Genomic DNA, 8,276 nt, shown 5'->3' with positions numbered 1-8,276 from the left:
GTCTTATAGATCATAACTGTCGAATCCTTGTTTTGCTGGATCCCAGTTAACATGGGACACAAACACTGCAGCTGCTCCAGCTGTCATGCTGACTGATCTATTAAAGATGATCTGACAGCTGTGATCCTGTCCTGCATTGGGTTTTGCATTGAGATTTATTCGGCTTTATAATTATAATATCTTATTCATTATTTAAGAGACACACACACGCTGTTTCACATGAATGAAAGGTGTTTTATGATTGTGGAGATGTGTGTGTGCACCTCAGGCAAGCATGAAACACACACACACACACACACCTTCAATATTTACACTATATTGCTGATAGAAAATATGTTCAAAGGACACTAAAAATTGACACTCCTGTGTGGAGAAAAGACTGAGCATAAATGAAGGTTTTTTGTGATTGTGGAGGGGTGTGTGTGTGTGTGCTTCAGGCAAATGTGCTGGGTGCTATCTTATGCAGGCAGACCGATTGTGCAACTTCAACCAGGTTTGAGCCGGTCTGTTCTTTTTGAGATAGCAAATGCATCAGGTCATGCCTTCGTTTTGCCTTCAGACATCCTATTGATGGCCACACAGACCAGGTGCAAGTTCATTTGGTATCTTGCAGACGTGGTAAAAATGGCAACTGTGCTATTGTAAAATAGCAAAGCCACCTGTGCTACCAGCGCAACGGCTTTGTAAGATAGGGCCCTATGTCTTGCAAACTGTGAACTTTTGCACATTCCCTGGACAATATTTTACTGGTACAGCTGTTTCCTTCCCTAATCGTCATATTGTGGTTATTTTCTTCTATTGTTTTTATGTGGTGGGAATACTCCCTGTGGGGAGATGGGTCAATAGGGGATACAGGGGATATTCCCAGGTTATCACTGTGGGCTGCTAATGGCCTTCAAATACCATATGAGGGGTACGCAGTTTTGGACTTTGAAATTGGGGGTGTACAGGTAACAGACAAGAGGGCTGTCATAGTGAAAAATGGGTGCTTTAGCTCCGCTTGTGGGATCCTTGGTATGAATGTGATTAAACATTAGTGGCACAGTCTCTTTCAGGGCTCATAACCCAGAATGTTCTCCACAGCCACTGCTGCAGCATGGGAGAAGGCTTTCTCTGCCTGCCAAAGAATAAGTGTAGCCCCCATCACAGCTGATTTCCAGGGTCTTGCTAGGCTGCAATGGTAACCCCCCCATGTGGGTTCCCCCTGAGAAGAAAATGCTGGTTTGGACACGTTCCGCGGGAGGTCGGTGTACCTGACGGCTGCGCTGTGTTTGAGGGGATGGATGACTTGATGGATGACTCAAACAATGAGTGGTTGGTGGCAAGGACACTGTGGAGGCGCAGTTCTGGTGAGGCTATGCTACCCAAATCCATTCCCTATTGAACTGCCACAGAAATGCCCCCTAGCATCAGTGTCTCAGGTTGACGCCCATGATGTACATACATACCAAATTTAGACCATTTGGGTCTATCATTTGTAATAGCCTGATCTACTTCCTCTCCGCCATCCTGTGTTTAGCTGTGGTCCATTCCCTGTTGCTTTCCAGGCCCGTGCTTTCCACACTGTGTGGACTGTGGAGTGTGAAATGCAAATATAAAAATGTTGTTCCCTGTAATCTATCCATTATGTTTAGTCCTAATCCTCAAAATTAGTTTGTTAAGAATTTCTGAATATGTTCAGAAAGGTGAGAGAGGGATGGACCAGATGGCTGTGGTGTTAGGATGTTCTTGATGCACCACTGACCTCTGCCTTTTAACAGTTTGTGTTCAAGCTTTTCCAGGGCAGTTTCCTCCCACTGTGCCAAACAGATGTCAGCATATGACGGGGAGTAATTCCTGCCCATCACACCCATATGAAGGCAATTACTGTCATTAAACTGGAAATCATTCTGGGTGAGTGTGAGTCATAATAACTGGAGAATTTTTGTGTCACATCTGGATGGATTGGGATATTTACAGAAAATGTTTTTGACTGCTGTTAGTCGGAGGGTCGTTCTAGAGTAAAATGAATCAATGCCTATTGTTAAAAGGAAAACATGAGCTTGAAGGTGATTGATTTTATTCGTAAGTATCTTTAATATAACTGGGAGGTAATTGGGATAATGGGTTGATATTATGGTCAGCATATTCTACAATAGTCTGAACTTCAGCCTCCTGAATGGAACAATATGAGGGACCATCCATGTCTCTGGAGGCTTGTAGATTTTGGCAGCAGGTAGAAAGTAAACTGTTTGATGTCTGATAGTAATGTAATTCTGATTAGGTAATTTGGTGGGTGTGTTCCTAAATTTGTGTTGTTATTTAACTCTGTTTCCTTCAAGTATGTAATTCTTCCTATTCTGCAGCACAATTTGCCCCTGTTTTCCTGCTGGTTTCATAACTCTGTTTTTCTTAATTCATGATTTTGTGATTTTGTGTCAGTGCTTGTGAATTCTGATGAATTAATTGAGTTATTTTGGGTGAAATATTGTCTGAATGTGGTTTCCAATGGTACAGTCCAGTGAACGGGACTAGCTCGCTCCACTGCTCACTGGAAATGGTCCAAGTGTTGGAACGTATGGTGGTCCCTCCTGTGCTCTGGCCAGGTGGGTAGGTTTGGGGTATCTCCCTCACTGGACTGCCCTCTCAAGGGCTGCGGGACTGAACTGTGTTAGGTTCCCAAGTTCCACAGCAATGACAGCATCATAATGTTGTCATTCAGCCATTGACTGATGTTTTATTTTACTCTGTCAGCTGTGGTGTTGGATGGTTTGATGAATAAGGGGGTAAGTGCTGTTTCCAATGGTGTTATTTCTCAGTGGTTGATTGCTTGTAGTAATTTTGAATTTCTTTTGTGAGGTAGGTGCAGTTGGATGACCAGCTAAGGTCAACACCAATGTGCACACTCAGAAACCTGGTGCTCCTGACTTGCTCCACACAGGCTCCACTGAAGAGAGGAGGGTGCTGTATTGTGGGTATTAACCTGCCATTGGTTGCTTGTTTCAGGATTGTGAGGTGGCCTGTGCTACTTGCATTTTCAAACAGATTTTACCCTTCACTGGGGGAAACAACAATATTCTCTGAGCAGCTGTTAGCTTTTCTTTTGCAGTGATTTAGATATTTTAAAGTCAGGAGTCACCTCTTGACTTGCAAATGTTTCAAACTAACTTCTGCACTGACACTGTTTTGCAGGGGCGCTGTCACTGCATCCTCCAAGCCCAGGACAACTGTGATTGGTTTAGAGTAGGGAAACTCAACTTGCTTTGCCTGGGGACCACTTTTGCAAAACAGCAGGAGGCCAGGGGCCAGTTAATAACTATTAAGAATACTTTTATTTATCAGATAAAATGATGAATACTTGCAGTGCTATCAGGCAGAGACTCTGCACTGAAGCTAACATGTTTTGACTTGTGATGGAGCCTGATATTTGTGACCTTGCACACAGCACTTGTCAACTGGCAAATCAAACCTAGTGTTTTAGGATTTGTATGAGGTGGCAAAATTAAGTTAATTGATTATGTTCACAATTTTTCATTGAACGGCCTGTTCTCAATGTTGAACTTTACATGTTTGCTGTCCTCTCTCTTCATTGTTAAGTTGCATATCTAACTTCAGCCCTGCAAATGTTGGCTGGACACAGAAAACTAGCTTCGCCATAGACAGAAGTTATGGGAGACACCCAGTACCCACAAGTTGGGTGTCACTGGTTTAGAGAAATAGTGGGTTAGGTTACGTCTTAGCAACCTAAGTTGGCGAGACACAACTATGACTGTGCATCTATGAGACATAAATTAACCCGAATTATCCATTATGTCATGAGTACAACACAAAGGTTGGTTTGAGGGGCACATTTACGTCACTCACAGAGTACAGTGTCAGTGTAGTATGACACCTATATGTGTCAAGGCCATCCTGTCTGCTAGAAACCAGTTTGATCCTGTGTGCTCTGCTAATCCTGGCTTCTCAGTGGCCAAGAATAACAGAGTGTTGACTCTGGGTGCTGTTGACTGGGGAAACACCCAGAGTGATTATACACATTAATGTGAAGTGCATGGTACTGCTCAAGGAAACAATGATGCATGTAACAAGGATCCCTTGTAAGTGGAAACATCCCACTGTGATGATTCTCTAAACAAACAGAACCTGATGCAGTAGTAAGGTAGATGACGGCAAGTGCTTTCCAATGAAAAGATTCCTACTCACTCGAACTGTAAGTGCTTCTCAATTATGAAACAGTGATTGGATGACTGTGTTTCCTAACAGTGCAGCTCCTTCTGTGAAATACTCATCATTAATCTTAAAAAAGAATTCTTCAGTGATGGGGCCAGGACCCAGGAAACTCTGATCACATGGTTCTTTACCTTAATTGATGTCAGTGGGAGCTCCTCTTCATCACAGGGCTGTGGGCAGAGGGGAACATATCACAGAATAAAGCAGGGGTAGCCAGACTTTTTTGATTGTGTGCCATACACAGAAAAATATCAGGCCTGCGTGGGATAGTGGGGAATCAACGTATGTAAATCCAAAATAGTGTTTAATCACATTTTTATGATGGTTTACGCAGTTGTCATTTCGCAGTTTTCAAAAGTTTGGCTTAATTCAACATTGTTTCCTGCACATTATATAGCAGTTTCAAACACAACTTTTCCTTGCCCTCTTCTAAAGTGTTGCCTGGCACACGTCACCTCCTCTCTCTCTTCCGTCTCACCTTAGCAGACATCATTACTGATTTTGAGTTTTGAACTAAGCTCAGTCCTCAAAAAATAACCACAGTAAATCATTTTCTCAACAATGTAATCTACAATGTAATCTCAAATTTGTTGATGGCTGTGGCTGAGATTTTTCCTTCATTGGAATCTGTATAGATTTGTTTATGAAACTTAAGATATTAACATGAACTGACTTAATTATATATTTGTCTCTTTCCTATAAAAGGGACATATATTCACATTTTAAGTCAGCTAATGTTAGCAAATGTGAGCTAACTATTTAGCTCACATTTGATGTAGATTAGGTAGCTAGCTTTAGCTAATGTTAGCAAAACACTAACTAACTGGCTAGCATTTTGCTAACATAGATAACTTAAAATGTCAATATATGTCGTAAGCAGTGTCTTGTAACCATCTTCCAAATTTTGTTTTCTTTTCAACACACACCAGCCCAGCACATAGCATATCTAAGTACAGAAAAGAAGTGAAAGAAGTGAAACAAGGCTCCAAGCTTGCTTGGACCTGCATACCACAGTGTGTAAGTGTTTTTAACTCTTATCAGTCAAATCAAGTCATCGTCTGTACTGTATACAACACTATCTATCCTCAGACCCTTGATCTGGATAAGGTCCCCCACCATAAAAACAGGACAAAAATGGAAGAATTCTCAGGAAGAATAACATCATCAACAACATATTTTTTTGGTACTTATTGAAGCCCCAGTCATGATGGCAGCAGGCTGACCAAGGAAGGAAGGAAGGAAGGATATCCTTCTCAGATATCCACCCACATCCTTCATGTCTTGTACATCAGAGCGGCACGTACAAGTCCTTCACCGAAATGTCAGGCTGCACCTCCTTTTGAGGGGCCTCCGTTAAATGCTTTCAAATTACAATTCTGACAAGTTTGTATGAATTGAATGTGAAGTTATAGGCGTATCTAAGAATTATTCTGTGACCTTGCCTGAACGGGAGTGTTTGTGACATCTTTAAAGTAATGTTAATCAGTCAGCCATCATGCTGCTTTCCCCATCCGTGTGGCTCAATGACGTAACATAGTGGCCAGACACTGCTCACACTGAATTAGCAGGTATTGTTAGGCTTAATGTTGTCTAGAAGTGACAAAACCTGTCAGTAGACAACTGTTGATCAAAGCTAGGCTGAGATTTAGTCAGAGACAAAAGTGTGACGCTGCTGAACTGTAACGTTATGACTAAACTCCAGCAGCCTCACACTCAAGTTCATGTTAGCTCTCCATCAGTAGTAACAATTACTGTACTCTGGCAGCTCATAAGTTCTTTTTCATAAATTCCCCATCCATTCCTTTCGAGGAAGGATGAGGAACCTGAGATTGCGATGGATTTGTATGTGGGTTTTTTTTGTTTTGTTTTTTATATACTGACCATTATATCGACCCATTATCCAAATTACCTCCCAGTTATATTAAAGATACTTATGAATAAAATCAAACACCTTCAAGCTCATGTTTTCCTTTTAACAATAGATATTGATTCATTATACACTAACAGCAATCAAAAACATTTTCTGTAAATATCCCAATCCATCCAGACGTGACACAAATATTCTCCAATTATTATGACTCACACTCACCCAGAATGATTTCCAGTTTAATGACAGATCTTATGGGCGTGATGAGCAGGAATTACTCCCCATCATATGCTAACATCTGTTTGGCACAGTGGAAGGAAACTGCTCTGGAAAAGCTTGAACACAAACTGTTACATGAGATACTTGGATGGCATATTTGGAATTTGGGACAAAACACAACAAGAATTCAAATCATTCTTACAAATTCTGAACTCTCACCACACAAAAATAAAACTCAAGCATAACCTTCAAATTCAGTCAGTGGAGTTCCTCAACACATGGTTCTTCTTTTGCACCTCCAGTGACCTGAATATACAGTTAGCAACACAGATTAACTTTAAAGACGCTGAGAGTCATGCTTTATTCCACAAGACCAGCTATCATCCCAAACATACATACAGGGGTTTGATTAAATCCCAGCTGATTGACTTCCACAGGATTTGCACTTTCCAGATGTGGAAGAACCCACCAGAACCCTCTTCAGTGCAATGAGGTAATGGGGATACACCATGGCCATCCAGTTCATCCCTCGCTCCCCTCATAAGAACATATTCAAAGTCTTAGCAAACAAATTTTGAGGATTATGACTAATTTTCCAGGGAGTAGGAGAAAACTATGATGTGCTGAAGGAGTGCTGCATGACCTCTGTGTACAGGAGAAACAACAATCTTAAAGATCTTTTAGTGCATACAGCTTTAGATGAAAGAAAGAGGGGAGTGCTTAGAGTATCATAAATTGATTTCATTGCCCTATGTTCTTAACTAATACAGTAACAATGGTTTTAGCATTCAACAGACTTTTGTGCCATCTGCTGCAAAGCATGCCATGAGTTGTACATAGTGGAGACAGAGAATATGATTTCCCTACATATCAAATGACACAAAAACATAATGGATAGAGGACAGGGAACAACAGTTTTATATTTGCATTTCACATTTCACAGCCCACACAATGTGCAAAGCATGGGCCTGGAAAGCAAGAGGGAATGAACCACAAGACGTCAGGATCTGTGTAGGGGGTTTGAAGTTTTCCCGTAGATGGGGATGTGGCTTTGCTGACTTGGGCTGGATGACATATTGCTGGTCTGTTGTATTGGGGAATCCCAAGCAATTCACTGGCGCTGTTGTAATGCATGTTTTTAGAAGATGAATTGTACTTTTAACAGTCACTAGAAACAAGTGTATTTCAGGTGGGGCAACATAAAACACAACTGTTCATGAGAGCAAGCAACCTGTGCAGCTACCAATTAGGCCAAATGTTAATTCTGGTCTGAGGCAGGTTGCAAGTTTCGGCAGAGAATTTTTGGCATCACAAATGAAGAAAAATGTGCTGAGTGTTATGTGTACGTCACAGTTTGTACATTTTGTCCGCTGGCAGTAGTAGCTGTCAATTGTAAATGTTACATGAGGCGTACACTGTTTTATTAGTTGGCATTTAGGTTACATGGAAACAAACTTTTTCTTTGTTTTTTGAACTTTATGAGTCAGACCAAATGGGAACTCATTTAACAGCTTTGGATGTGTAAGACTTTAGTATTTTTATTGGATTAACAAAACATTTTGTAAATGTTTGTCATAGGCTGTCTGTAGTCTTCTTAATCCCTCTGAATACACTAGTTCTCATAATCTATACCACCCACATTAGAATGAGTCAAATAACTTAGAGAGCATAATATATGGACAAAGGTCAAATCCCTCAACTGCAGCGAGCAGGTGAGAACATGAGTGAGAACAGGGACTTTCTGTAGTCATTCAGTGTGTTCTGATTTTGACACTGGGTGGACCACCCTTGCTCACGCTTATCTCACGAAAATCTCCACAGTTGCCACATGCATAGGTTGTTGAAATTTTAAAAAATGTTGGTAATCAAGACCATCAAAACTGAAGCAAAGTCATGACCGACCGCATCAAGGCTACTGTAAGTAGCTTTCTCACCCAAGTGAAACTGTGGCATTAACGTTGACACAACATAACTGTATACA

The sequence above is a fragment of the Lutjanus erythropterus genome, chromosome 8, assembly GCF_056507025.1.
Source record: "Lutjanus erythropterus isolate fLutEry1 chromosome 8, fLutEry1.hap2, whole genome shotgun sequence".
NCBI lineage: Eukaryota > Metazoa > Chordata > Actinopteri > Lutjaniformes > Lutjanidae > Lutjanus > Lutjanus erythropterus.
The sequence above is the reverse complement of the archived record's forward strand: the minus strand, read 5'-3'. Positions refer to the sequence as shown.